Genomic DNA, 23,350 nt, shown 5'->3' with positions numbered 1-23,350 from the left:
GGACTAAGAAAGAATGCTGCCGTTCTACTACACAGCAGCACTTAGGTCATTTTAAAAAAAGAAAAGTATGATGACATATGTACAATTCTAAAAATTTTTAGCATTACTATTTCCTACTTTGCAAAGATCAGTTGGATATAACAACACTGAAAAGAGTGATGTGTAACCGAGTCCAGCAGAAACAGCCGCTGTGACGTGCTCTTTGATTGGCAGCATTGTTGTTTCTACGGTAGGAAACTTTAGCACTCCCACTGATGACTCGTGTGGACACAAATGTCTTTAAATATAAAACACAACCAGTAAGTAACAATTTATCCTTTATTTCAGATGCTTCTCTCATAACACATCACACTGCCTCAAGTTTCGCGCAGTCAGCATTTACCATCTGCGACACTCCCTTGTGAAGAGTGCTGATCGACGGGCTTTCAGGGCTTGCAGCGTTTTTCTGCATGTCTCATCTTCTTACCTTTCCTTTGATACACCCTTTCTTCAATAATTCAGACATTACTGTAGAGGAGTTATGCAAATGCTTGAATGTTGATGGAAGAGATGGGAGGATGCATAGCAATGTGCTACAAGGATACTCCTTTCTACAGAACAAGTTCATTTAGATTTGCAGACCAGTGGTAAGTTGCTTTAGCTAGTATTCGTTCTGTGTGATGTATTGTTAATGGGAAGCCTCCCACTTACGCCTCAATCCTCACTCTGGGGGGCTTCAGAACTTCCATAGCATCCTTGGACGGCCAGGGAGCACCCCAGATCTCAAGAACTAACCTGTGATGAAGGTGGTCCTGCAGGGATCAATTAAAGTTAGGCAGCGGCATCTCTAGAAGTGCATTGTGAGGGACAAACACATTGAGGGACAAATAATACTGCTTGGTCAGTTACAAAAGTTAAATAGAGCTGGGACATGGGGCTAGAGACACCACTGAAGTAAGGCCACAATTCCATTTTCCTATCCAAATAACATTGCGTGACCACCAGTAACCACCAGCAATGGGAGGTAACTGAGCTCATACAAATGAATGACACGGTTTAAGAGGAACACCAGCTTCAAAGATTAGATACACAGTTGCCACTGCAGTAATCTACATGTCGAAAACAAAGCTACTTATGACCCAAGTGAATGAGACCTTTGCTCTCCATGCTGCTAAGGAATCGGCAGAGTTGGACCTGCTCTGCCTGAGTACTGATAGAAAGTGTGCACATTTATGGTATCCCCCAGATTCCACCATTTCACCTCCGCAATTATAATCCATCATCAACCTAAACTGTTTCCCCCTTTCTTTGGCTGTTTCGGCCTTGGACCAATACTCACCCTAAGCCTTCAACAAGCCTCTTCTGGGGTTGCAGTGGCTGACAATAAGCCTTACCATCCTATGCGTTCTACGAAGCCCCTCCTCAAGACTAGCCTTAAGTCCACATTACAAGTGGCTTCTGGACACCTATTTGAACTAAAACAGGCACTGACAACCAAATAGCTATTATGAGGCATGCAGTGAACATGAGGCACACCACATGTAAAATTATCAGGGTTAATATTAGGCACACATTCACCTGGCCAAACGTGGTGGAATCTGGTAGTGTAGTAAGGCCCAGAACTCATGAATAACATGTGTAAATCAGTGTAGTAAAACCAGGTTCAGCATTGTAATACCAAATTCATAATGGTGTTTAAAAGTACAAGGCGGAGGCAGCAAGTTATCCAACAATGAATTTATTGTAGACACTTCTTATTAAGCCCTAACCACATGCACGGCCAGAAGCAGGACTCCCCACTTTAGCATCCAACCGTCAAGTCCCCACCTTCCAGAGCCACCACAGATTTTGTGGTGATGATGGTACCATGTTACAGAATCCTGCAATATCACCTGGATACCAAGGTACAGAACACTACATCAACTCCCTCACCAAAACCAACCCTCAGTATGCTCAGCAGTTACCTATATACAAATTACAGACAAAAGTGAAGAGAAGTAACAAATAAGATGCAATGTATCCCCTGAAGTTAAGCAACAAAAGACTACACAACTGACCACAAGTAGATCCTCATACATAATCACGTAGTCGTACAGGTCCTCTACGAACCCATTGAGATCTCACATTATGATTCACCATAGGTGCCTGAACCCTTTGAGATCTCCCAGGCACTTGCAAGAAGCCATCCCACGCCTCACTCACAGGATCCAAAAGTGAGCCTCTTGAAAGTGAGCCACCCTTCTCCACAGGATAGAATTTGGCTACCCTATTAAGGTTCCATATCCTGTGATCACTTGTTTTTACTGCCTTTTTAAACAATTTCACTACTTGGAATGGTTGACTGCTTCCATCCTTAGTGTATAGATCTGATTTTAACCCATTCCCCCACTTGTACTTCTCCCTTCACGCCACTCCTCACGTCATAGAGTTTTTTCCTCCCCTCCTTCTTCAGACACTCTTACTCTCTCCATCCTTCTTCAACATTACCAACCTGATCATCCACATTTTTCCTTCTATCAGCCACCCATGCAGGGATAGTCTCACAACATGGAATCATTCTCTTAAACAACTGAAAAGGAGAGTCCACCATTGAGTAGTGCGTGGTCCAATAGTATTCTCACACTTTTCTTCTTATCTCATTTTCCCATTCAATGCCACACACCAAGGACTGCTGAAGGGTTTCCTTAAATACCTTAATGAAGCTCTCCACAACCCCATTGGATTCTGGGTAGTACAATGCCGCCTTCTTGTGCTTGATCCCTCTGTTCCTCAAAAAGATTTCTACAACTTCAGAGGTTAACTGGGCACCATTATCGGTGAGCGCAAAGGAAGGAAAACGCTTCCTCTCAAAAAGTTTCTCCAGAATCTTTATTACCTCTCTGGACACTACCAAGACTACAATCTTGATTTCTGGCCACAGAGAATAAATGCCAATACACACCATCACATACCTGTCACACAATTTTATCCTGACAGGACTTCAAATGATGAATGTCACATCACACCAAGGCCCAGCAGCCTATTTTCTTATAATTATGGGCTGAGTCATACATTTAAGTACTTTATCACTTTTTACACACTCCAAACAGTTTCTGTCGTCCCTTTCAATTAACAAATCCATTGCAGGCCACCAATAATTCTCTCAAACTCTGGAAACATCCATTAAAACACAGGCATTACAACGCAATACCTTTACCACGAGGTCAATACAACGCAGGTTCCATTACAACACATGCCACTACTATGCATATCCCTCTACTGACCAGCACTTTCCTTGAGGTAAGCACCCGGTGGTGTTAGAATAGTAATTTTCATTGTAATGGAATAAGCGTTGTAATGGCTTGCATTGTAATGGCATGCATTGTAATGGAAGTTGCATTGTATTGACCATGTTGTAAAGGTATGCATTGTAATAGTCTGTGTTGGAATGTCATACATTCCTCAAACTCTCTCTTTTGTCTTTAAAATGCCCATATGGCTAGCATGAACTTACTCCACCAATTTTTCCCTGATATTATGTGATGGAACCAACTTGTTCCCTCTCAAAAGCAACTAATTTACAACACACAATTAGTTTTCAGCTGCCAATACCCCGAAATGCCTTGATCACACCTGCCTTTAGAACAGCAACCACCCAAAATCATATTCACTACCTTCTGCAACACCTCATCATTCTGGAGTTCCCTCTTCCATTCTGACTCCTGGATGACCCCTTCCGTCACCAGGCAAACCTTCACTTCTTCCTTGAAAACTTCTCCAGCAAAATAATCTCTATCCTTTACACCATAATCTTCTTGCGTGTAACACAGCCTTCAAAAAAAGTCAGCTTGAATGTTGCATACTCCAGGGACATAGGACTCTTCAAAATTGAACTATTGAAGAGCAACCACCCATTTACAGATGCGATGAAAGACCAAGTCAATCCCTTTCTTTGAGAACACCTCTTTTAAAGGTTTGTGATAAGTTTTTACCACAAACTTATGTCCCCAAAGAAATTTCCTGAGCATCTTCAAGGCCCAATATACGCCCAAAGCCTCTTTTTTCAAGGCAGAGTAATCTCAGCACCCCTCAAACCTCTAGAATTAAAATAATGGTTCGGTCAAGACCGCCAGACCTCTGAATAAAAACTGCCCCCAATATTTTTGAACTGGCATCACTCATGACCAGAGACTCATGCCTGATGTCAAAAGAGCCTAACTCAGACACACCTTTCAAGTTTGCTTTAATGTCCTTAAACTCTTCCACACAATGTCTACACCACACAAATTCCATGCCAAGTAAAGCTCTCATGTGCACTTGGTTCTTTCTGCAAATCTGGGAATGAACTTGTTATAAAACTCAGACATCCCCAGAAAGTTTACCAACTCACCTTTGTTCTGAGGAAGTGGAAGATTCTTGATGGCACACACCGATGCACCTTTTGGCCAAATGCCATTTTCCATAATTAGTTGTCCCAAATAGTCTATTTCAAACACAGTAAATGTACACTTCTCTGATTATAATGTGAGTCCACTGTTCTTTAATCTCCTAAGGACATCACAAAATCTCTCATCATGCTCTTCCTGATCAGTCTCATACACAAGTATATCGTCCTGGTAGACCTTCACCCCTTTGGAACCCTACAGAATTTCCTTCATGGATCTTTCGAAAACTGATGCCACAGAATCGGACCCAAATGACATCCTGAGAAATTTGAAGGTGCCAAAGTAAATGTAAATGTATGTGTCTTGTAAAGCGCACTGCTGCCCTGAGGCGTCGTGGCACTGTAGACCGCTGGGGAACCCGTCCTGGCTATCCCTGTGAGATGGTCCTTACTGGGTATCTCCAAGGTGAAACTAGGCATCCCCGACGAATGTGGGGGGGCGTTGTAGAGATGAGGCAAGCTAATGCCCAGAGTTGCCGAGTGTGATCCCAGGTTAGAGTAGGCACCGAGGCGAGAATTATCGAGTCCGCTGACCCTGGTCCATGACCCTGCCGCGTCAGGAATTGAACCCTGGTCCCGGGCCGTTCTCTGCTTCCGGGTCTGCCGCCTCTAACCAGTGAGCCACACCACTCCGCCAAAGGGAGTGACAAAAGTTGTGAGTTCCTGGAAAGAAGGCTGAAGTCTAATCCTGTGATAAGCCAAGGTGAAATGTTTGGCTCTGTTGAGGGAACATAACATGTCAATAATATTTGGAAGTGGGTAATAGTCCACAACAACTGACTTGTTTAGTTCTCTCAGGTCCATGCAAAGCCTGGCCTTGCCATTGACTTTGCATGCCATCACCACTGGTGTGACCCACTATGATGCTTTATATGGCTGGATGATCCCATTATTCACCAACTTATCCAATTCCACTTGCATGTATTCCCTTACCAACATCGGGAACCCATGTATCTTGACAGCTTTTGATTATATACCAATTTTTAACTTGATTAAGTGCAAATATTCCTTGAGACAACCCAAATCTTTCCTTAAGACCTCTGAAAACGTTTCCACACAAGCATCAACCTCACTCATAATTGTCTCTACCATAGGAGCATCTCTATCCTAAATGGGGGATCCTCATTAGGGTCAAGATGTACATTAAAGCCACGTAGGTGCAACCAACTAATGAGGGAATCCCCTTTGATTGAAAGATAGATTTTACCAGGTATCAGATGTCCTTTAAACTCCGTATTGCCCCAAAAGCACCCTGGTAACTTAATAGGTTCACTTCCATACCCCCTCGGTCTCACATTCGGTTTCAATAACTTAACCTTATTTGTCAGATGCCATTCATAGAACGTCTTTGGAATAAGCAATCTCTTTGCACCAGTGCCATACAAGATTTTGACAGGTTTTCCATTAACACGAATGGTCTCAAATGGGCCATCAGGCACAGCAACCTTCGTCTGTAATATTGTAACCTGACAAATCTATCTATCAAAGTTGTGATCGTCATCATAATCATCACATTCAAAAAGAAATACTTTCTTTGTGTTGTTGGCAGATCTGCAACACTTTGCAAAATGTTATGTTATGTTATGTTAAAAATGCTCTTTTATAGCGCACGGCTACTCCTGGGAGTGTCCCGGCGCTTTGGCAAGGAGCCCTAGGAAGAAGAGGAACATAACACAGCAGTCGAAGAAAGCAGGAGAGCAGTTACTGAGCAAAAAGCCAGGTTTTAAGTCCTTTTCTAAAGGAGAGCAGGTCATCAGCTTTCCTAAGCAGGACAGGCAAATCATTCAAGCCTTGAGGCGCTAGAAAACTAAAGGAGCGTCCTCCGATTCTAGCGAGGCGAATCGAGGGAATCAAAGCTTTAGACAAAGAAGCGGAACGTAGCGTCCTGCGGGGCACATAAAAAGCCAGGCGCTTCTGAAGATATTTAGGGCCTATCTGATGAAGGCCCTTGAAGGCAAAAGTAAGAGCCTTAAAAGCGATCCTTTTGGCAACTGGGAGCCAGTGCAATTTTTTTAGCAACTCTGTGGCTCCAGCTCTGCGCTGGAGACCAAAGATAGCTCTGGCCGCAGAATTTTGCACAATCTGCAGTCGAGCCAAAAGATATTTCGGCAGGCCAAGATAGAGGACATTCGAATAGTCCAGAAGCGAACCTATCAAGGCCTGCACGATGATCTTTCTATGCTTCAGCGACAGCAGCGGAAGAAATTCCCGCAGCATCTTCAGGAGGCCGAAGCATTTACCAGTCAGCCCAATGATCTGGGGACCAAAGGCGAGGCCATCATCTATCACAAAGCCCAGGTTTTTAGCTTTGGGAGAGGCAGCATCCGGTGGAAACATATCTAAAGGCCACCAGGCCTTCCAACCAGGATCAGGAGGGCATCCGTAAAAAAGCAATTCCGATTTATCGGAATTGCATTTTAGGCTGTGTTGCTGGAACCAAAGCAAAGACAGCTCCCAAGCAGTCTCTAATCCGAGGACCGTCAAAATCCTTGCCCTTATCAAATGTAAAGAGCAACTGGGTGTCATCAGCATAGGTTATGATCTGGGCCTTCCTCCCAAAAACGTTGCATACCACCTTCCACTCTGAACAATCCTTTGAATTAGTCAAGTGTCCAGCATTCTCACATCTGAGACACTAACCCCGCAAAGGCTTTAGTGGTTTTAGATACAGGCTTATCTTTCCTTAACTTATTTTGAAAAGATTTACTTTGCACAGCATTTAGAGACTGACTATCAGTTTTACCAGTGCTATTGTTGCTATTTCTAATGATCTCCACACATGCCTTGGAATGTTCATGCATCTTCACAATTATGAGTACTTCTTGCAAAGAAGGATTGTCCTTTTACCAGATGCTTTCACTTTGTTTTTTCTAAGAAACATACGAACATAAACCGATCCCTCAAATGTTCTTCACAGGTCTCTCTAAAATTACAGGTTGAAGCCAACCTGCAAAGCTCTGTCACATACTGCTCCACAGACTAGCCTTGCCATGCATCCTCTTCCCAAATTGGTAACGTTTGAGCACTGTGCTCAATTTGGGAAGATAAAGAAAGTCTAAATTTGTAAAACAAACTTCAAATTTGTTAAGATTTGCAGCATCAGAATCTGACAGATCTGGAAGGTGTTAAAATACTTCCTGGTCCTCCATACCCAAGCAATGCATACACTATGCTGATTTGTGTTCAACGTTCAGTGACATCCCACAAACACTAGCATAGTGACTGAACACCTTCCATTTTAACCACAAAACCAGCGAATCACCAGGTGACGCAAGAAAAAATAGGAGAGCTGTGACAATCTGCTTCATGCACACTAATTATTATTGGATCAAGTATTTTACCACTACAACAATAAGAAAGTGGTGTGATCCCTGGAACAAAATCCTGTAATAAAATTAGAATCACTTGAACAAAATGCAGAAAAAAGATTACATTTAGCAGTCAGAAAAATAAAAATGTAGGCACTATTGAAGGTATCTTGTCTTCTGTTTGACTTGTCAACCCACAAAACACATCATCAAAGGGAGAGCTGTAAAGTTCACAGTATCACTCAAGCCCATCCTGTAAGGATATTTTGGCTCAGTGCACCGAAGTTCAGCCCTCTGCACTCCGAAGCACAGCCCTCCAGTTCACCGAAAAACCTAACCACCTGAGGTCATGCACTTGAAAAAGTGCAGGCGAGTCACCCACTTAAAGGATGCCAGTGAGTCTCACATTCGAAGGATGCTCTCAAGAAGTCCTCTCCATGAAGTAGCGCATCATTACCCATAAGCAGCGAACCACAGCCAATGAAAACAGGGCTCTTTATGTTATGTTAATTTATCTTCTTAAGCGCAACAGTTACCCTAGGGCATCCTGGTGCTTTGCACTGCCTATTAGTTTGCTGAAGCATGGGGTGACTAAAGAGTGCATAACCAAGTTTTCAGCCCCTTCCTGAAGGAAAGGAGCTCGGTTGAGTTTCTGAGGTGGAATGGTAGATTGTTCCAGGCCTTGGAGGCCCATGCAATAAAGCTCCTGCCCCCTAGCTTGCTTTCTTGACCAGAGGAACTATCACTTTTTTTGCTCCCATGGAACGAAAGGTACTTCTGGTAACATATAATTGAAATCTTTGTCTTAAGTAATCAGGGCCCACCCCTTTAAGGGCCTTAAAGACCGTACAAAGGGCTTTTAATTGTGCCCTTTGTTTGAAGGGGAGCCAATGCAGTTGTTTTAGTTCTTTCTTAACCAAGAAAAATTTCGGTGTACCTGTAAACAGTCTGGCCGCTGCATTCTGCATGATTTACAGCCTGTTAAGATGTTTTTTTATGATGTTCAAGTAAAGACTGTTGCAGTAGTCTAACCGTGACATGATGAGTTCCATGACCACTGTCCTAAGACTGTCTTCAGAGAGAAAGAACTTTATTTTCCTTATAATTCTAAGAATAAGGAAACTCGCTGAGACAACCCCACTTATGTGGTCCCTGAAGGTAGGCCTGTTATCCACTATCACCCCCAAGTTCTTTGCTTTCTTGGTCAGTGCAGGGCAGGTTTCCAGTTATTCAGGCTACCAATCAGGCGTCCAGAGATGCAGATTGTTCCCAAAAGGAAGACCTCTGTTTTGGCTGAATTAAGTTTCAGGCAATTGGAGGACATCCATCCCGAGATGACTTTCATACAGCCGTGAAATCTTTTTCCTGTTTCCCCCTATTTCAAATTCTGGAGAGACAGCACTATTTGCATGTCTTCTGCATAAGAGATCAGTTGGAAACCAAATGATCTTATCAGGACCACCAGTGTTGACACAAACATTAAAAAGTGTTGGGCTGAGGGTAGAACCCTGTGGCACCCCACATGGAAGGGAGAAATGGTTGGAACTGATATTGTCTAAGTGCACCGTTTGGGTTCTGTTTGAGAGGAAAGATTGCAAGAGGTTCCAGGCATTGCCTTGTGCCCCGGCTTCTGACAACCAGTACATCAAAACTTTATGATGGACCGTATCAAAGGCCGCCGAAAAATCCAGCATAATCAATACTGCATTGCCTCCACAATCCACTTGTGAAGAATTCTCTTCCTTCTTTAATCTAAAGACTGATAACATCAAGAAAGATCTCCTCAATGACCTAAGCTTACACTCGAGTCCCCACATCAAAACATTCCCTCTACTCCCAACTTCTTCACACCAAACCCCTGCAAAGTTCGACCTAAAAACCGACGCTGCATGGTCTTTTTTTGACACTTACACTGAAGAAGCTATAGGCAAGATTCTCAGTACCCTAAAGCCTGCCAATCACCTCACCGATCCTCTCCCCGCAAATGCTGTTAAAGACTTAACCCCATTGCTTCTGTGTCTCTGGACCAAAATCATTAATAGTTCACTTCAACAAGGTTGCATCCCGGACACCCTTAAAGTGGGACAGGTATCACCCATTCTAAAGAAACCCGCAGCTGATCCTCCGGACCTAAACAACTATCGTCCTATTTCCAATATTCCTACCCTGGCCAAACTGTTGGAAAAATGTGTACACCACTAATTGACAAAACACATTGTTCACTTCGACCTTCTTAAAAAACACCAATCAGGCTTCCGAGCAGGCCATCGCACAGAATCAGCTATGACACCAGAATCAGCTATGACACACATAATTGATGATGCGCTACAAATACTTGATCAAAATGGTCCATGCCTACTCATCCTACTAGACATCTCCTCTGCCTTTGATACGGTCAAACACGGGAACTTGATAGATCTGCTGAATCACAGAATGGGTCCATCAGGGTCAGTGCTTGACTGGTTTACCTCTTTTCTGCAAAACTGGATGCAAAAATTCAAAGTCAACAAGACCCTGTCCAAACCTGTTCCAGTAACGGTAGGAGTCCCGCAAGGGTCCTCGCTATCCCCAACATTGTTTACTTTATTCATGGAATCACTCACCGAACTGTTGCAAGCATCTAACGTGCAATATCACATGTACGCAGACAATACCCAACTATACCTTAAGATACACACCCCTGAAGACATTAAATTGCTTAACACAACGCTTGGGAACACCCAGACATGGCTGGCAGAGAACCATCTCAAATTGAACGCTCTAAAAACTGAATTCCTCCTAATAGCCCCACCCGCCAAAGTCCCCATCATGCATGATTGGTTCAAACATCTTACTGCATTCAACGTTCAACCAACCATTGTGGACTCAGCAAAATCATTAGGTATAACCCTCGACTGCAACCTCAATAAGCAGAAACATATTAGCAAAGCATCAAAGGGAGGGAACTGCCAGCTAAATACACTGAGGAAGCTGAAACCCTTCCTGCCCGCCAATGACTTCAAGATGGCATTTTAAGCTCTAGTTATCCCTCAGGTGGATTATTGAAGTGTCGCTCTCTGTGGCCTCCCTAAATCGACAACAGCAGCCCTAAGAGCCTCCATTAATGCTGCAGCGAGACTCATCACTGGATGGAAAAGAAGGTCCCACATCTCCCCAGACTTAAAATCCTTGAACTGGCTACCATTTAGAGCCAGAATTCACCAGAAAATTGCGTACATGACGCATAAGGCCATACATCACAATGCACCAAGATGCCTCACACAGAAACTGACAATCTCTGGTTGTACAAGATCCACAAGCAGTCCAGAAAACCTTCTAAGGAAGCCACAAAGGTTCAACAAGAAAAAAACATCTCAGGGATGGCGCCTAGGATTTGGAATGCTCTACCTCCAGAAACCAGACTTAATTCCTTCACTGCATCTTTCAAAAAGGAAGTAAAATCGATTCTCATGGCAAAATTCACATGAACTTAGACTAAGGAAATTCTGAGAACACTCGTACCTTTGAGGAAATATGAATTTTGATGATCAATTGTGTCCCCTATCTTAGACCCCAACGACTCCGTGTACGCGCTACAAGTACATGTATGTTCCCTCCACTTCCAGCTATGAAGACGCAAATACATTTGCGTCCAACGTTAACATATCCTCTTTCAGACCCACCATGAATGGGTCGAATATTCCGTTCCTAAGTATGCCTTGCCAACGTCTTTATGTGGTGTACTTAACACGTTTTTCAGCTCTGGCGAAGTAGGCCCTGAATTCTGCCATCAAGCTTTTCCCTGCCTTCTGCCTCTGAATGTTTCAGCTTGGGCCTGCATCTGTATCCGTGACCTTTGGCTTACTCCCTGCGCGGCTAGCGGTGCCTGGCTCATCCTGCCGGCCTGCCAAGACTGTATTCAGCCTTCAAGTTATCTGCTCCGCTCCTCGAAAAATACATTCCTGTCTAGTAGTTCAAGTAAACATCCTTCCAGCTGCAGAGCAAAGGGCCCGACCTCACTGTCTCCGTGCAAGTAATTCATAGCTCCTGTTACCATGGTAGGCCCATGCCCCCTCGCATCTCATGCAGACACGTAGACGCTTATACACGCACTCACAGTTAGTATAGGATAGCCTCTGTCCGAGAGACCTTTCCTTCCAGATAATACAGTTCCTTAAACACGAGATATTAGATACGATTTGGGATTAGGTTGATCTGACATCCCAGACTTCTGTCTCCTCATGTAGGGCTAAATGTCAAGTCCCCTTCACCCTCCAGTTACACGTCAATCACACGTCATGCTGCCTGCGCGCGCATCTTTTGGCATGTATTTCTGCTGACACTGCAGGATTCTCTTATGGATCCACCCACTTGTGACATCTTCTTAATGACGTTTCTAGTACACGCCTTCATGCACGCCTATTGTAACGCCTTTCCATTACGTATGTGTACTCTTATCTCTCCTCTCAGCTGTTACGCCTACTGCATCTGTCTCTACTGTAATGCATTGACTATATATACGATTAACTGTCAATAAAATATTGTCTGTCAGTCCCTTCCCGAACCTACGTGGTGGCGGAATGGTATGCTACCTTGGTTCGAACCAATACAAATTCCTTTTTAAGGAATAAAACCCCTTTATAAACCTCAAATATCACGGATTTTGCCTCTTCTTTTTGACTGAGTTATTCTTATTGAACTTTACCGCATAAATTAAGTATAGGTAATTTAAATTTACCACATAATTGGCGCCCGAATAGGGACCCCTCCCCCACCCCACGCGCCGGAGGTGAGTTGCAGGCCTAGCCCCTGCCACAGCCGGACGGACAACTACGCGTACCCGCAGGATTTCCTGTATCTCCCTCAGGCTAACGGAGGTGACTGAGGCTGCGATCAACACCCAGACGAGGCGGTGAGGAGTGCGGAGGATCCCGACCAGAGCCTAGCTGAGAGAGCAAGATCCGAGGTATACAGAGGCCCACCAGGTTCCGAAGTTCCGAAGTATCTGCGTCACGAGTCGAGTCCGGTCCAGTCCAGTCCAGTTTCCGAGGCCTTCCGTTCCGTGCTTCCCGGTGAGTACCATTACTGGGGACGCATCTAGACGTGCGCATTAATTTGTGCCGGTCAAGACAGGTTTGGGTACACAGACCTGGTCTGCACTGTTTAGCAGTGTATCTGTACTGTTTAGCAGTACATCCAGTATCATGTCGTTAGTTAGTTTTATTTTAATCATTGTTGTTCGTTTTAAAATGTTTTAATGTGTTTTCAAAATGTCGTGGTATGAGTGATTGTTCGATTTTCATTACTGTGATTATTGTGAATTGTGTTCATATCTAAGTAAGGATCAAGTAGCCTGAGTTTTAAGATGCCGTTATTCTCCAAGTTAAGACAGATAAAAACTAGAAAAGGGATACTCGAGGAAGCCGTTCCCATTCCACCTAGGGACACTCCAGGGTACTTTATGTACCACAAACATGGCCTAGATGCCGTTTTATATCTCGATTTATGGGTGGACTACACCAAGGATCTAGCAGAGAATCAGAGATGGCCCGCTGCTGGGACATGGGATGCAGATTGCATCATGAGAGTAGAAGAAGCATTATGGAAAAAGAAAGCCAGACAGTCACAGAAAGATGCCATTGAATTATGGCGTAAAGAATCGCATAGGCGTACAGAAAAAGCACACAGAAAAGAAGAGAAAAGTAGAGAGGATTCAGACAAGGCCCGGGAAAACATATTAGTTGAGGAAGGTATCCGAGTAAAAATAGAACAAGTAGATAGACAACGAAACACCCTTATGAATGGTATGTATCCTCTTCTGGCCGAGGGTTTACCTAAGGCCAACCCGGAAGTACCAAAAGATCTGTCCCCTCCAATACTCCCGACTAAAATACATCATAAAACCGCAAAGGATATTTTCCTGTCCTCCTATCTAGACGATGTAGCCCCCGAATATGTTAATACCGCACCGCCCCGCACACCTACTGGCGGCGCTCGACCCCGAGATAGTCAACCCCCACCTCCGCGACAAACTACTCCTCCTCCCGTTCCAACCCTTCCGGCTGTCCTTCCACCTCTTCCTGCACCTATTCCTCCTACTTTACACCCAACGAATCCCTTCGGATCCGGCGCCTCAGGAGGCGCGTCAGGAGGGGCGATAGGTTTCCAAACCCCACCACCAACACATCGATGGACTTATAGGGATTTAGCACAGCAACGTACACCTCAAGCAGCCGATTTTGACATATATAAAGAACGTCTTGCAGATTGTAGATATGATCCAGTACCCGGTAAAAAGAATGATGACAGAATGATGCTCGCATCAGTACGACTGCGACGAGTTACAAACTTTTTATTGACACTACCTGGAATGGTTGATCATCTAGATAGAATATATCATTTTGTTCAAACAGGGATAGGCCCTGAAAGTATTGGCGAGGCCATGGCTTACCAAAAAGTTGATACTCAAGGCAAAATATTACGGTTTTTCATAAACTGCCTAATAAGAGAAGTGGACAGGCCGGGTGCAAACCCGGAAGAAATAAAAGCACTTCATAGATGGGGTCAGAATATAGCAGACGGGAATCATGATAAACAGGCTTGTATAGAAAATATGTACCGAAGGATCAGAAATGCAGTAATAAAGATACATGAAAGAAGACAGCCAGCACCAGAAATAGATTCAGACAAACTTGAATCCTCGGGGGACGAGGACGCACCAGAAGAGACAGGAGGACAAGCACAATTACCAGTTAGAGAAATGATAGCTTATGTAGGTAAAGGAAGATCCTATATTAATTCAATGCGTCCAGTACGTCCAGAAAGTAAAAGAATTTTTCAGGAAGCCATGTCTAATCCGAGAACGCCTGAACACTTATTCCAAGCCACTGACAACAGACTTCGAGAACGAATGGGGTACCATGTACTCGATTCTATGGACGAACAAGAATTAGCTAGGTCAGCAGTACAATGTGCTGACAATTCTGAGAAATATAGTGATGATGCGTTAGCACACACATTTTTGAATATGACACCAAGCGAACAGCGTTTAGCTGGTACATACATGATACAACACCTACTCCTATTGTATAGAAGCCAACACTCTGATCCAGGTCCCCTGCCTGATATATTAGCAGAACTACTCATGAATAAATGGAGAGGTCTAGGTACCGATCTAATTAAAGTAATTCTAGAACATCGGCACAGATATAGTGCCTTCCTGTGTCCACAGCCTGATTCAGCACACTCCATGGAAAGAAAAATGTATTATATAGACAGACAGAATCCGTTACGAGAAGTGCACCCAGTCCAGAATGCTGATAATACGCTTCGACGCGTGTTTGTGTACACGCCCATAACTAAAATAGAATTATTGGAAATGAAAAAATTAGTTCCTAGCTATGACAAAGATCCCGCAGGTTTTCATCGTGAAATAAAAGACATGTTACTCATGGGTGATTACACTTATCCTGACCTTATGAAAATATTGAAAGTACTACTGCCTGCTGGTATTTACGAGAAACTCAAAGAAAAAGAATGGGAAGTGGGAAATGCAAAGATTGATTGGGCTGCATTAGAAAACGAAGAAAATACCCGAATTCCAGGCCTAGGGCTTGGAGACAAAGTTAAAGCGTTACCAGGGTTGTTAGTACAAGTATTGCCACGTTTATTAAGTACGAAAAAGGAAGACTGGGGTGCAATCTCAGCCTGTAAACAGAAACCCGATGAAGACACTAGTGATTTTTATTCCCGATTTGAAAAATGTTTTGGTATTAACAGCGGCCTGAAAGCAAGTAGCGAATCATATCCACATCTTTTTGTAACAAAATTAGTCGAGAATTCACTGCCCCAGGTTAAGAACAGAGTACTGAAAGTCGAGAGTACTTGGCAAGCTAATACCCCTTCACAAATGTTGCAAATGTTACAGTACCACCAGAATAGAATTAGAGAAGAACAAGAACACGAACAAAGACGTATGAAAGACATGAAAATGAAAATGTTAGTTGCCCAGTCAGTTCCAGCTGACGGTCACAAGAAGGGTGCGACCCAGCCCAATAATTCAACGACTCCTGTTAAAGGGGTATGTAACTATTGTAAACAGCCAGGTCATTATATAAACGATTGTGCAGTTCTGAAACACAATATCTCCACGGGTAAGACCAAGGAGAGACCACGTCCACCTAGACATGATCAAGCCCAACAACAAGTATCCCAGAATATACAGCATATACCGCCTATGCCAGCTTCACAACAGACCGTAGCAGTACCACAGCCACAGCCTATTGCCGCAACACAAAACACGACACAACAGATGTACCAGTATGCACAAAATGACTACCCCGATTACCAGCGATACACATGAAACAGCCTAGAGAGGGAGGTTGGCTTGCCTCTTATTGAGGTTCCTGTAGATCAAGAGGGTCCTTATGTACATAGTCAAGTATTAGGGAAAGACAGAAAGATTTTAATTGATACAGGGGCAAGCAGAACAACGATTAGTCACGATGAGGTTCCAGGGGCACCCCTCTCAGGCTCACAGAATGTTTCCCTTGGATTTTCAGGAAAGCCTATTATTAACGAAGTATCACAACCTCTTCCTCTTGCAGTTGGTCCTCTGACACGGACTACAGATTTATTGCTTACAAAATCATGCCCAGAAAACTTGCTAGGTATAAAGACACTGAAAGCTCTAGGAGCTATAATATGCTGTTCTCCGGAAGGATTACGATTATTCTTGCGAGATTTTAAAGGTCACTATGTATTGAAAGACATGGATCACCGATTACAGAATGTCCCTGCACATTTGTGGGCACAAGGCCCCACTGATGTAGGTTGTATGCACATCACACCATATCGAGTCACACTCAAAGCAGGAGTGGTATTACCACGAATTCGGCAATACAAGTTTCCCCCAGATGCTGTAGTGGCTTTACTGAAAATCATTGACGAGCTCATTGCACAAGGAGTGGTTGTAGAGACCGACTCCAATGTATGTAATTCTCCTATCATTCCAGTTCTTAAACGTACTGATCCAAATGCACCACCAGTTTATCGATTAGTTATTGATCTGCGCGAATTGAATAAATGCATTGTACCACAGTACCCCGTGGTTCCAGATATCTCTTCATTACTGACAGCTATTGATCCAGAAGCAACGTTCTTTACTGTAATTGACCTCAAGAACGCCTTCTTTAGCGTCCCAATCGATCCGGAAAGCCAATACTTGTTCGGATTCTGTTTAAATGGACGAAGTTTCAAATTTACGCGCGCACCTCAAGGATTCACAGAAAGCCCCAGCATCTATAGCCAAGCACTGAAAAGACAACTTGACAGTATCCACATGCCTGTTAACACCGCCCTACTTCAGTATGTCGATGATCTGCTGATCACCGCCCGAAGCGAACCCGAATGTGAAAAAGCATCACTTACGGTTCTAAATTTTCTGGCTGACAAGGGGCACAAGGTATCCCCTTCGAAGCTGCAATTCTGTGTTCAGCAAGTTGTGTACCTTGGTCACTTGCTGTCCAAAGTGGGGAGGCAGCTCACACCTGATCGCATCCAGTTAATTGTAAACATGTCACCACCCAAGACACAAAAGGAGGTGCGGGCCTTTATAGGCCTCACTTCGTACTGTAGACAATGGATTCCCCAATATGCATTTCTAGCAAAACCACTCATTCAGTTGACAACCCAGGAGGCAGCGTCTTCGACTGTCCTCCCTTGGACTCAAGAACATACACAAGCTTTTGAAGACTTAAAGAAAGCCTTATGCCAAGCACCTGTTTTAGCAACACCATGTTACAGTAAGCCTTTTACACTTTTTGTCACAGAACGTGAAGGTACTGCCTTGTCAGTACTCACTCAGGAACAAGCAGGTTCACACAAACCGTGTGCTTACTTCTCTAGCACATTGGATCCAGTAGCCCAGGCTCTGCCTGCGTGCTTGAAATCAGTTGCAGCGACAGCTTTAGCAATCAGACAAAGCGATTCCATAGTACTAGGACATCAATTGACAGTGCAAGTTCCACATTCCGTGGAAGTTCTTTTAAACCGTACACAGACCCAACACTTGACTATAGCAAGACTGACAGGTTATGAATTGACATTGTTTCAGCCACACATAGAAATCAGACGCTGTAGTACATTAAATCCTGCCACACTTTTGCCATTAAGTGGCGTAGACCCATTGGCACATGATTGTATTGAAGTCATTACTATTACAACGAAACCCAGACAAGACTTGACAGACGTCCCATTACCAGATCCAGACCTGACACTTTATGTGGATGGTTCATGTATGAGAACAAGTACAGGTGAATTAGTGGCTGCTTACGCAGTCACGACAGACACTGAAGTTATTGAAACTAATTGTATTGATACCCTGTCAGCTCAAGCAGCAGAGCTCATCGCTCTGACACAAGCCTGTATTCAAGCCAAAAATAAGAAAGTTAACATATACACTGATTCACGTTATGCATTCGGAGTCGTTCACGACTTCGGAGTCCTCTGGCGAGAGAGAGGTTACTTAACTTCTCACGGTGCCAACATTCAACACGGTCCCCTCATTCAAACACTGTTAGATGCAATACATCTGCCTACTGCAATATCTATCATGAAGTGTAAAGCACATACAAAAGTCACCAATATCATTTCCCAGGGTAACGACCTGGCAGATCGAACAGCTAAGCAAACTGCTCAGAATCAAACTCATGTAACTGACGTGACAAAGACAATAGTCCCGACATCGACACATTGCATGACAGTCAGGGATCCCGCACATGATGTAATTGACATACAGACACATGCTACACCAGATGAAATCAAGAAATGGACTGAACTAGGAGGGATGCAAACAGATCAGGGATGGATGACGAAGGGAAAATCTACATGGTTTCTCCCCGACTCTATGGTTCAAGTCATCATTAACACAATACATAGTCCAGCACACCTAGGAGAAAAAGCCATGCTAGACAGTATTCAACACATATGGTTCAATAAGAACTTACGAGCAGCAGCCAAACAGAAAGTGCGTACTTGCATGATTTGTTGTCAGTTCAATCCAGGTAAAAGCATTCCCGTAGAGCAAGGTGGATTTCAGCCTTCCGATCACCCTTTTGAAGTCCTCCAGATGGATTATATCCAGATGGAACGTTGTCGAGGATTCAAATATGTCCTCGTAGTCGTATGTGCACTTTCCCGATGGACAGAAGCATATCCAGTCCCAGATTACACTGCTCCGACCACCGCCAAGCAGCTGGTTCGCGAATTCTTCCCACGGTATGGTTTGCCCCGTATCGTGTACTCAGATAACGGTCAGCCATTCTCATCCGAGCTTGTGAAACACATTACACTCCTATTAGGCTACCAGTGGAAATTCCATTGTGTCCGGCATCCCGAGGCAGCAGGTCTCGTGGAGCGTCATAAATTAATCAGACTCTGAAAATCAGACTTTCAAAAATCTGCAGAGAGAAAGGTGTTGACTGGATAGTAGCTTTGCCAGTTGCGCTCTTCTACATGAGAATGATTGCGCATTCTCGAACAGGGCTATCCCCGTATGAGGTGGTCTTCGGTAGGCCACCAAATATGTGGGGGACGCCCATACCTCGTAAAATAACAGATGTTGACTGTATTATGCTGACAGATTACCTTGCTTCCTTGATGTCTGCACTACAATCTTGTCGTTCACAGGTAGCTGCAGCCTTTCCCGACAACACCGAGGTGAAACCCCATGAAGTGGTTCCCGGGGATTTTGTTTTTGTTCGCAATTTTGATCGGAGAAGTCCGCTGGAACCCCGCTGGCAAACCCCGAAATTGGTTCTTCTGACGACGAGGACCGCCGTGAAGGTTGAGGGCAGAAAAGGGTGGCTGCACTCAAGCCACGTTAAGAAGTTTCACGGACTCCCTTCGGACTTGGACTCTAAGCCCTGCCCTCCTCCACAGACTGACTCAAAACTCCCCCTGGTTGAGAAAACCGCCTCCGAGGAATATAGACTGAAACTACGGTCTAGCAAGTCAGACAGTTTAATTGTTTAAGTCCTCCCCTAGGTGAATCGGTTAAATTAGTCTCTGACATGTATCCCCTAGACCGAGATAGAGAGAGAGATAGACAGATACAGCTCAAGAAACGTGCTTATTGTAAATCTCTTCGTAGTCACTGTATAGTGACATTATTGATTATGTTTTTTCTGAGTCTGCTGATTATTGCTGCCAGTATATTATTGCATATCTATTACCCTATTTTCAAGCGTGCACATTCTGCTTTCAACGTCACTGCCGAACATTCTTTTAGCGAATTACCTCCGCATGAATTGTCTTACAGACTTGCGCTGCGCAACAACACATTCATTAGTATGCTACATCACTCCCATCTGACCAATAACGCTACAAATTGTTGGATATGTGGCCGACTCCCTCCCTTTTAGAAATACAAGGGAGTTCTGCCCCTTTTTCCGTACCCGTTCACACACAATGGCTCATGTGGTGCATGGTTTAGACTGATTAATTCTTTAGATTCTGATACTATAGTTTATGAAGGAAATTGGGTTTGGGGAAACCTGAACTTAGTTTTGCTTAAAGCTTGCTACCCTAACAAGGAGGGACTTCCTACAAGGACAGGAACTGATCTAGAAAATGAAGTATATGGATTAGGTAACTTTACCATTAACCTCATGATTTTGAATGTTGAATCCGAAGCTGCACCCGTTTTGCCTGCTATGTCAGTATTACCAGTCACAGGTGAATTATGTGTCAGGAAAAATGGTTCAGTACACTTAGGTCATAGTAAATGTTCTACTGTGGTCGAATTCAGTGATCAAGGCAAGTCTACATTCAGAGCTACTCGTCATTCATACTTCATTTGTGGTCATACCGCATATATACGTTTACCTCTAGATTGGGATGGTACCTGTTACATTGCATTCCTTCTGCCACCTGTTTTCCTAGCCCCTCCTGATTATCATAGAAATAGTAATCTAGTAAACCATAGACTCCGAAGAGATCTCCCGATTGTCGATTACACTGAAACGGCATGGGAGCAATACACAGACTTCAATAAAGGTTTCTTTCCCTACTTAGGTGCTGTCTTCAATAGTAAACTGATTCGCAAATTGACTAGAACCCTCGAAGCAGTAGTGAATGAAACTACTTCCGCCCTAGGCAACTTAACAGAGGAACAGTCTGCGATGCGGGTTGTTGTTCTTCAAAATCGTCTCGTCCTTGACGTCATACTGGCCGATAGGGGCGGAGCCTGTAAGGTCATCGGGTCAAGCTGCTGTGTTTTCATTCCAGAAAACGCGCCATCCGTATATAAAGCTATTACCCGTCTTCATAAGATTGCAAGTTTGATACACCAGAATCCAGGCACCTGGACTTGGTCCGGTTGGTTCTGGACTACCTTGACCGCCTGGGGATGGAAGGTCCTATCTTTCCTAGGCATTGCTCTTCTCGTAGTATTCAGTTGCTGCCTATGTCTGCAATGTGGGCCAGCGATTTGCGGCCTGTGTGCCACATCATGTATTCCACATTCAAGTTCCTATTCAAAACGCCATAAGAAGAAAGAAGAGCAAATGATGTTACGTGAACAGATTGATCGATTCATGAGGATCGATATATCATGAAGGGTCCGTAGGGGACAAGGAGGGAATGAGGAAATATGAATTTTTATGATCAATTGTGTCCCCTATCTTAGACCCCAACGACTCCGTGTACGCGCTACAAGTACATGTATGTTCCCTCCACTTCCAGCTATGAAGACGCAAATACATTTGCGTCCAACGTTAACATATCCTCTTTCAGACCCACCATGAATGGGTCGAATATTCCGTTCCTAAGTATGCCTTGCCAACGTCTTTATGTGGTGTACTTAACACGTTTTTCAGCTCTGGCGAAGTAGGCCCTGAATTCTGCCATCGAGCTTTTCCCTGCCTTCTGCCTCTGAATGTTTCAGCTTGGGCCTGCATCTGTATCCGTGACTTTTGGCTTACTCCCTGCGCGGCTAGCGGTGCCTGGCTCATCCTGCCGGCCTGCCAAGACTGTATTCAGCCTTCAAGTTATCTGCTCCGCTCCTCGAAAAATACATTCCTGTCTAGTAGTTCAAGTAAACATCCTTCCAGCTGCAGAGCAAAGGGCCCGACCTCACTGTCTCTGTGCAAGTAATTCATAGCTCCTGTTACCATGGTAGGCCCATGCCCCCTCGCATCTCATGCAGACACGTAGACGCTTATACACGCACTCACAGTTAGTATAGGATAGCCTCTGTCCGAGAGACCTTTCCTTCCAGATAATACAGTTCCTTAAACACGAGATATTAGATATGATTTGGGATTAGGTTGATCTGAAATCCCAGACTTCTGTCTCCTCATGTAGGGCTAAATGTCAAGTCCCCTTCACCCTCCAGTTACACGTCAATCACACGTCATGCTGCCTGCGCGCGCATCTTTTGGCATGTATTTCTGCTGACACTGCAGGATTCTCTTATGGATCCACCCACTTGTGACATCTTCTTAATGACGTTTCTAGTACACGCCTTCATGCACGCCTATTGTAACGCCTTTCCATTACGTATGTGTACTCTTATCTCTCCTCTCAGCTGTTACGCCTACTGCATCTGTCTCTACTGTAATGCATTGACTATATATACGATTAACTGTCAATAAAATATTGTCTGTCAGTCCCTTCCCGAACCTACGTGGTGACGGAATGGTATGCTACCTTGGTTCGAACCAATACAAATTCCTTTTTAAGGAATAAAACCCCTTTATAAACCTCAAATATCACGGATTTTGCCTCTTCCTTTTGACTGAGTTATTCTTATTGAACGCTGCAAGATGGCCGCACTCTAAGTGGGCTCTGCTGGCCAAGCTAATAATCCTACATAATCGGCCAGCAGATAGCATTTCTTCTGTCACTCACCTGCTGATCCCGAAGCTACAGAACCCTGGGAGCCGTTTGTTGCCATTTTGAGTCCCGGACGGCCTGTGTGGGCCAAGACCAGCAGGCCGCCTGATTCACGGGTCCCACTCCCCGAGGTGGGCCTGGTCTGACCTAGCGATGCCTGGTCTCCTGATTGCCGCCTGGGAGGTCTGTGCTGTCCAAGGGACGCCAAGGACCTTTCTGCATCCTGCCCCGGTGAGTGCGGCTGCTACTGGGGCTGCCCACGGCGTGGTTGGGGGGTCCGTGAGTGTTACGGTCTGGCTTGAGCCTGCCGACACACTTCCTCCGCATCGATTCCCGACTGGGATCACGCTTGCTGCCGGTGGAGGCCGGGCCTGGTGCCGGGAGCGGCGGACTCCCGAGCCTCCTCACCGTGGATCTCTTTCAGCTTGGTGTATGCTGCCAGTGGATTCTTGGAGATCCTGTGGGGTGCGGCTGGCGTGTAACCGCGCTCCGGCTGCCTGCTCCCACTGACCATCGCGCCCAGCTCTGGCCACTCCTCGGCGCTTGGTTCTACCGCCCTCCGACCTCTCCTTCGTTCTATCCGTACCACACTGGATAGGCTTGAATCTGAAATTAGGGCTCTGGATGCCTCCAAGGCGGCCCAACCCAGGCCTGAGACCCTCGCGCTTATAAGGGAAAAGCATATTGAATTCGCTGAAGAGGCTGCCAGGGAACTTGCCTTCCTAGGTAGAGAGGCCAGAGCCCGTCGCTTTGGGGAAGGCGATCA

The sequence above is a fragment of the Lissotriton vulgaris genome, chromosome 1_2, assembly GCF_964263255.1.
Source record: "Lissotriton vulgaris chromosome 1_2, aLisVul1.2, whole genome shotgun sequence".
NCBI classification, from domain to species: domain Eukaryota; kingdom Metazoa; phylum Chordata; class Amphibia; order Caudata; family Salamandridae; genus Lissotriton; species Lissotriton vulgaris.
The sequence above is the reverse complement of the archived record's forward strand: the minus strand, read 5'-3'. Positions refer to the sequence as shown.